An 8,487-nucleotide genomic window follows, 5' to 3' on the forward strand; every position below is an offset into this window, starting at 1 on the left:
CATTCCTTACCCAATGTGGCTTACTTTTTTTTCCACTTTCCTTGGGTCAAAAGTGAATGTGGGAGATCAAAGATGGAATATACTAGTTTAAAAATCATAGTTCCTGTCTTCATAGAGTTTTCAGTCTTTCAAAGTGAAGAAAAAGCAAAAGAAATAGTTCAGACGCTAAGTACTGAGACAGGGGCAGAGGCAGTATAATAAGTAAACACATGGAAGAGACAACAAATCTTTGAGGCTGAGGACTTCATAAGGATTAATAACACCTAAGCTCATGCCTGAAAGTGCAATGTTTTTTCAGTAAACTGTGGGTAGGAAATGAAGCTGAAGATATGGTGTATGCAAGCTCATGGAAGAAAAGACATCACAGTTTGAACCTTCTAAGGTGAGCACTACCCTCCTATTTTCAACTGGGGAAACTGAAGCTCAGAGAAGTTAAGTGGCCTGCTCAAGATCACACTTCTGCTAAGAACAGAACCCTAAGTCAAAAGCATCCAAAGCACATATACTGGACTCTAAGATCATCCTGTTTTGAAGCATCATAATGTATTTTGTCACTTAGATGCACACACACAATTTAATAAAGTGTTTCAATAGTACACACGATAGCAAAGTGAGGATGTGGCATCTACAAGGAAGCAGAACATGTGGTCCACCACCATTAGATGAAAGGCCGCAAGAAGGCACTAGTTAGTTCAAAAATGAAGAAATCCATGATGGCAGAGTTGTTTTCACTGGATGTGAAACTGGCAAGTGTATTGGTGAGTGGGAATATTTTTGAAATGCAAAGATGCTGAATATTTGCAAATGAGAAGGAGGATGAATGTAGAAAGGACATCTTCACTTAAGGTGCTGCAGGAGTTGGGAAGAGGAAGAGGTCCTTCTGCCTGGGAGGGATGATGGGGTCTTCACAGGGGATTGGGCCACTTAGCTGGATCTTTAGAAAGTGGATGGGTAAATAGTGTTCCATTGCACCCGGGCATTTTATGTGTGGAAAACATGAGATCTGAGTCACCTTAAAGAATAGTGGGACATTGATTAAAGGGAGAGAAGACGATCATTTTAGAGAGAAGCAAATGAAGAAGACTAAAGACAGGATCCCAGCTCTATTTCTTTTTTTTTTTTTTTTTTTTTTTTTTTGGTTTTTCTCCGGTACCAGGAACCGAACTCACGACCTTGCACTTGCCAGGCCGGCGCTTTGCGGCTGAGCTAAATCCCCAGCCCCCCAGCTCTATTTCTTAATCCATGAGTCAAGTTTTAAATTTTTTTAGTCCATTGGATGAAAGCACTTGATATCCAAGAGCTATCTACAAAATTCTTATTGATTGACTCAAAATAACAACTCAAATACATTAATGAAAGATAACACTGTACTTGGCTGAGGTCGGTTACTGGCTCCTTATCTTCTGATCTACCACTCTTACAGCAGGCCCCCTCTTCACAATTTTCCCTTTGGAGACTGGAAGTAGCTGGCCCCTGAAGTTTGTTTTCACAGAGCTCTCCAGCCCCCAAATCCTCCTCTGTGTTGATATTTCTATCCATTCTTGAGGTCAAATTGAGCCTCTTCTCAGACACCCAGACATCTCCAGAGAATGAAGAGCCACAGTGTAGTCAGTCACCAGGATCTAATTTCCCAAGGAAACATCAGTATCATGGCCAGCATTCCCAAAGGCCCTAGGATCCATTCTTCCGGTATTTGTTTTAGTGGGTGTGGCTGTGGCTTTTTTTTTTTTTTTTTTTTTTTTTTTAAACAGAAAAGAGAAGTTAACCTAGGGCTCTGCTTTGGAACACGGTGAATCCAAGGTAGCAAAGGGGAGCCCTCAATTCCCAGGCTAACCAAGGCCAACACCATTCCACTCTTCCAATGGGTGTAGAAGGAAGAAGTTCAGTGTAAACAGCAGAAAAGATGGAGCTCTGGCCAAGGAGAAGGGAGGAGCAGAGGACTAGGCCTCTAGATGGTTAATACCACCCCAGGCCATCTCATCCTAGGAACTGTTAGGGAGCAAGCCTTCTTATTTCCCAATCCTTCTCTTCTACACAATTTCTGAACTTCCCCTCTGTCCTTTTCCAAAGTCTATGTTTATCTGGACACAGTGGGATTATATATCAATCATTGATCTTTCTTCCTACAAGAACACAAACTCCTTAGAGGCCAGGATAAGGTTTGCTTTTGGGGAACATCTAGCTGATGTATTGTGAATCCAGAAGAGGGGAATGTTAGGAAAGAGGGATGGAGGACAGGAGAGAGATGGAGACAGAGAGATACTTTCAAAGCAATGCTTAAGTCTGCTAATTTTAGAAGCGAGGAGAGTAGATAGACTAAAGATTGGAGATATTAGTCAGCAGAGAGTTTTCTTCTTTTCTTTACTCATCCCAAATATTTTCCCCATGGCAAAGGTAAGGAAGCTAGGTACTTTGTGCAGTCTCAGAGTGACTCTGTGCCCCACACTGGGAAGAAGAGACTTGCTATGACCTGCCCAGTCTGCACTCGCACCTCATTGCACAGACCTAATTACAACAGGCCATTCGCTGCCCCATTCTATAGGGAGAGGGCCCAGGAGTGACATTCTATAGTTAGGAGGGCAGAGTGTTAGTTACAGTGATGCAGGAAATATGCAACATTTCCAAACCAATAAAGCAGTTTATCCCTGTCCTGGAGGAGGGAGAAGACTGTAGGGTCCCAGCGTCTACCACAGAACCTGTGTTCACTCCCACCCACAACCCTTACCATGTGTGAACCAGTGGGGCCTCTGTAAAGACTGGGAGCTTTTGTCTTCCTAGCACCTACCTTGCAGGCACTTTGAACCATCTGGAAGAAGCTGTCCTGAGGCCTCCCAGACCTTTCAAATCGGGGTCTTGCCTTAAGTGTTGCCCACAGAGCCTGTGATGAAAGAGAAGAGCAGGGAGCAGAAACTGCCAATAGTCAGAGTTGTCTGAGAAAGGAGACTTCCTAAAAATGACCCAGCTCAGGAAGGACAGCCACTTGTCAGGACATTGTAGAGACATTCAAGCATTAGCTGGGTGTTTGGAGTAAATGACTCATCCATTTCCTTTCAACTCAGATATTGTGAGATTGTATTGTCCTAATGACTAAGCCATTTGCCTAGAAAGGACTGTTTCAGGATCTGGGACATATTTTCTGGGAGATGGAGGGGAGGGCTTCTTAAAGATGATCCTGAGTGTAATGTACAAATGCTAACCCTTGCATGGACACAGAAGGCCCTGCCTATTTAAAGCCAGGGCTAGCCTTGGTTCTGTCCCTGCCTGACTCAGCATGACTTGGTAACCTCTTTGCCCAATAGAAATGATGTCTGGGAAGATGTCAGGAGTGCCAGGGGACTACCATGGAGACAGGAAGGCTGAGGTATTAGATGAGTAAAAGTGGCCCCAACAAGTCTCCAGAGCACTGAAGTGTAGAAGGAACCTAGAAGAGCAAGCCTTGTGAGAGTGGAACAAGTAGGAAGGGATCCCTGCTCCAAATCTCTCTCCTGCTCTAGTAGACAGTAAATTCCTTCATGGTAGACTGTGGGAGCTATTGCATTGCTTCTAGAATACCTCTTCCCTGTTCCATTCTTATTTTTCTAGAATGAAATCTGCCCATCCTCCATTCCAGACACTGCCTGGGAACTTGATCTAAGTCTGGCCATGGAAATTCCTCATTCCCATAGACACAATGAGGATTTCCAGGCTGGGCATGTATTCCAAGTAGAGCCAATCAGAATTTTCCTCAAAAATTGGGAAAAGAAGCTCTCTTTATAATGAGGTTGCCGAGTAGGAGCCATGTAAACCTAGAGTTGACCATAGTCATTTTCCCTGGCTTCACTGAGAAATTTGATCCATGTTTACAAATGATGCCAATACCCAGCAGAAAACAGCCAAATACCAGGAGAAAGAAAGCTCAGGCAATGTTGTTAAGGTCCTAGATTCAACCAGCCCTGAACTCTCACTTAGGTGAGCCCATAAATGCTTTCACTTAAGCTAATTTGTGCTGGATTTTTACCAAGCCAGCTTAACTTTTGAATCTTCTGAGGTTCGTGGAGCATTCCAATCCCCCTTAGGTATATGCCTTCATACAAGGTAAGGAATACCTAAACAGGAAGCTAAGGGCTGGCTATTGAGGATAGCCAGATCAAAAGCAGGAGAGGGGGATGGGATGGGCACACGGGAAGGAAAGATAAACATTCTTTTTCTTGTCATTCTGCTGAGGATAAGTTCCGAGACCCAGTCATTTTTTCTTGGGGAGAGTAGAAAAGAGACCCAATGGGAGGATAAGTGACTATCCCATCTCCATCTGGAGGATGGTAGCACAAGGGAAGCCGAGGGTGGGACCTGCCCCAGAGTCTATGTTAGTTATGTGGATTCTATGCTTACTTGTGCTTCCAGACAAGAAGACTCTGTGCCCAGGACCAGTGAGTACTGGTATCAGGGAGCTCTGTTGTCATTTGTGGATTCCTAACCCACACTAGGATGTAAACCCCAGGGACCACATTCATCCATGACAAGCCTGTTCTTCTCCACCCCCAGGATCCCAGTGACTCAGCCTGGAACAACACCTCCAGCCTCCCAGTTCCCTTGGTTCCTGTTTGGGCACAGCTGGCTCACAGTGCTCTGAGCAGTCTTCTTGTTCTGGGAAGCTGCAGCCCTGAACCTACGTGAGCAAGTTTGAGCCATCTCGCTGTGAGGCAGGCACCCTGCCCCCAAACCCCACGCCTCAAGCTTCTGTGTGTAGGACCCAACCAGCTGCAGCGTGCCTAAGGAGGGCAGGTGCTGGGTGATGGAATGCTAGCCAAGGAGGGATGCAGCTGAGCCCCTGGCTCCCCAGCCTTCCTGCCAGCCAGTGGGAATTGTTATCTACATCCAGAGAGTGAGCCAGGCTTCCCACACTAAATTAGCAAGAGCCAAGCAGATGTCTCCCTTCAGTACAGCAAAGGATTAGATGGGATGGAGCTGGCTTCTTTCCCCTTGTTTTACAGACAAGGACAACTGGAGAACCCAGGACTGGTGCCTTTCCTGCCCCAGGACCCCATGAGGGCTGCACTGCCCACCCTTCCCTCTGTTTCTACTCTCCCTGGCTGCCCCACGCCAGGTTTCCTTCCTCACAAACTTCTTACTCTGACTTGGTTCTTAGAGCCCGAGTTTTCATTGCCCATGGGCTTTGAATGAAGGCAGGATTCAACTTTTGTGTTGACTATTTTAGAAATGTCAAACCTTCTCACAGTGTCTTTCTCCGAGCCCCACACCACCTTCTCCCTGAGCCCCTACTCCTGTGGGACAGCACTAACTTGAGACACTAGGCCCTCCTCCATAGCTCTAGAGAGTTGCTATGGTTTGACCATCTGTATTCCCTTCAAAATTCATGTTGAGCCTTAATCTCCAATGCAAAAGTAGTAAGAGGGGGGTTCTGTGGTTTGACAAGGCCATGAGGGCTTCACCCTCATGAGCAGGATTAGTGATCTTATAATGAGGCTTGAAGGAACTAGGTAAGGCTCTTCTGCTTCTCAGTTCCTTCTGTTGTGTAAGGACAGAGCAAAATGGCGCCATTTTGAAAACAGAGACAAGGACAGGTTCATTAGACACTGAACCTGTGGTAGCTTGACCTTGGACTTCTAAGCCTCCTGCACTGTGAGAAATTCATTTCTACTTCAATCATGCATCACTTAAGAACAGGACAACATTCTACAAAATGCATAGTTAGGCAATTTCATCATTGTGTGAACATCATAGAGTGTACTCACACAAACCAGAACAGCTCTGATGTTACTAAGTGACATAGTCTCCTGGGACCATTGTCCTACATACAGTTCATAACTGACATTTTACAGTAGATGACTATATCTATAAATTATCCATTCTCAAATACTTTGTCATAGCAGCACAAATGGGCTATGATGGGGACGGGACCATGGTCCATTTTGGGATGTTGTCATTGTTCTGTGCCCCCGCATCCTTCATTGCTTCTCAGACTGAGTTCTGCAGCTGAGTCCTTCCTATTTGTAAAGGTTGCACTCGTGTCTCACTCCTCAGAGCAGATACACTGCAGGTAGAAGAGAACAACAAGGAAAGCACAGTATTCTCACAAGGCGGCCTTGACGGAGCTCCTGATCCAGCATCTGTACTCTGAGAGTCCGGTGAAGGTAACATCCTCTTCTGTTTTTTCGTGTGTAATGGAGATCACAGTGGTCTCTTCCTTGTAGGATAGCTACCAGATTCCATGGGTTAATTCACAGAAAGCCCCTGTGGCCAGGGGCTCATCCACGCTCATGATTATTCAACAACATTTTTGATACCTATATTTTTTAAAAGCCGCTTGCTCTTATTTTGGTTGGTCCTGACTTTATAAATAAACTTTGCAGACAAATATCCTTTCTGGATTTAGCATTCCCCTAATAGAACTCTGGCTTTGGTTCTTGGGGATCTTCTCAGCCTTTGTCAAAAAAATGTCTCCATGGTGAAGGAGGTAAGAACTAGATCAGGACTCTACAGAGCTGGGTTTAAACTTCTGCAAAACCACTTCTCCAGTACACATCTCTGCCTCGGTGTCTGTCTCTCCACATATCCATGCTGCAAAGGGACAAGGTTGTGACTCCCTTTCGTGGTGTCATATGGGCCAATGGAAACATAGAGTGATAGTTTTGAGAGCAGGTTAAAAAATACAGTAGAAACTCGTCAGTTGTTTGTTGAATGTGAACATCTGCCTGTGCATGCTGAATCCTGCTCCCTCCCTATTGGACACCCTCAGAGACATCTTTCTGACACCTCCTCTGAAAAGACCATAGTTATTGCCACCTTCCCATGGCCCCTCCCAGCCTCAGTTTTTGCCATATCCCTCAGTCCCAGGTGGCATTTGTTCATGGTGCTGCAGGGGGTGCTCCATGGGAGCTACTTTCCCAGCCCCCCATTTTTTTTAAATTTTAGTGTGAGACAGGATCTCACTAAGTTGCCAAATTGCCCAGGTTGCACTCAAATTTGTGATCCTCCTGCTTCTACCTCCCAGAGTGCTGGGATTACAGGTGTGCATCATCATGCCCAGCTCAGGTGGCATTTTATAATCCACCTTCCTGTGTGTTTGTTGTACAATTCCCCATTGCACTTCCTCTCCCAGAGGGCAGCCCCTGCCCAAGTCATGTCCCACAGCCTAGAATAGCACCTGGCTCCCCACAACACCTGCCATACTTTATATCCTTATCATTTTTAGTGCCTTCATAGCATGTTTTATGGCAAACAGCAAGGTTTTAAGTCTGGCAGGACAGAATTTAAGCCTTCCCTTTCCTACCTTAAGAAATGTACTCTGAGTTCCTGTTTTTACTTTTATAAAATAGAAAAAATATACCGTGGGGTGATTGGGAAGATTAAGGGAGATGATGGCTCCTGGAACAGTGATTGACATCCAGAGGCAGCTCATTAAACCCTTGTAGAGTGAGTAAATGAAGGCAGGAGGGACTGCAAGAACTCCCTTTATCTGATCTCCCACCTTCCTGGCCTTCCTTGCTCGCTTGCCCTTCCTTCCCTGCCCCGAGGCTGGCACACTGGGAGCCCTGCTAATCCTTCAGCCACAGGGCATCCGTCCCACCAAGTCCCTGCTAGCAACAGCAATCTGGATCAGTGTTAGAAGTTATTACACTTTAAAGCAAGGGTCGGCCACTATTTTAGCTCAAGTGCCACAAATATGGAACAAATTTTGCCGGAAGCACCAAAGTGGCCAGAGGAATATTTTTCCAATTTTCAGAAAGGCATCACTAGTACCCACTGGCATTGTGGCCCCTTGTGTGGATTTTTGCTCCATGCCTTTAATATGCACTTCCTGTATCTCTTTCCATCTTTTTTAAAAAGTCTATCGCTGTTTAGTAAAGACTTGTTCTCCTTCTCCTCCCTTCTATTTTCTACCTCTCTCCCTTTTGGTTTTGGATCCCATCTTTTCTTAAGAATGTTATGGTTTGTGTCTGTGTGTTCCCCCAAAGCCTCATGCGGTCATGGGGCAGGCTTTTAGAGTTTGATGGATTATGGATGTGAGAGCTACACTTGCCCTGGGGTGGATAGTTTGCACATGTAAGGGAGAAGAAAAGGGTGCTTGAGGCCATTCTGCCCTGGTGTGTGCTTGTTGCTTTTGCTGTGTTCTGCCACCCTGAGCTGTAGCTCTCTGCCATGTGCCAGTCTGCCTTGTAATCTGCCAAGTATGGACTGAAGCCTCCACAAACTGTAAGCGAAGTAAACCTTTCCTTCCTTAATTTTGGGCATCAGGTATTTTGTCCCAGCAATGAGAGAGAAGTAACCAAGACAAGAAGCATGATCCTCTTGTGCTATTCGTAGTGTTATTTATTCCACGTTGCCCTGCCCACCACTCTCTTTTTTTAATCTTCTCCTTTCCAGGTGGGAGGAGGTAGGAGCACCATCATTTTGAGGCCCAGGTCCTGGGAGACCCCTAGTGGGTCCTCAGCCCTCTCTCTTCAGGCACTCAGTGATAGCTCTGTGTTAGCCTCACCATGGCATTTT

The sequence above is a fragment of the Chinchilla lanigera genome, unplaced genomic scaffold (genome assembly GCF_000276665.1).
Source record: "Chinchilla lanigera isolate Chin_1 unplaced genomic scaffold, ChiLan1.0 scaffold00005, whole genome shotgun sequence".
NCBI lineage: Eukaryota > Metazoa > Chordata > Mammalia > Rodentia > Chinchillidae > Chinchilla > Chinchilla lanigera.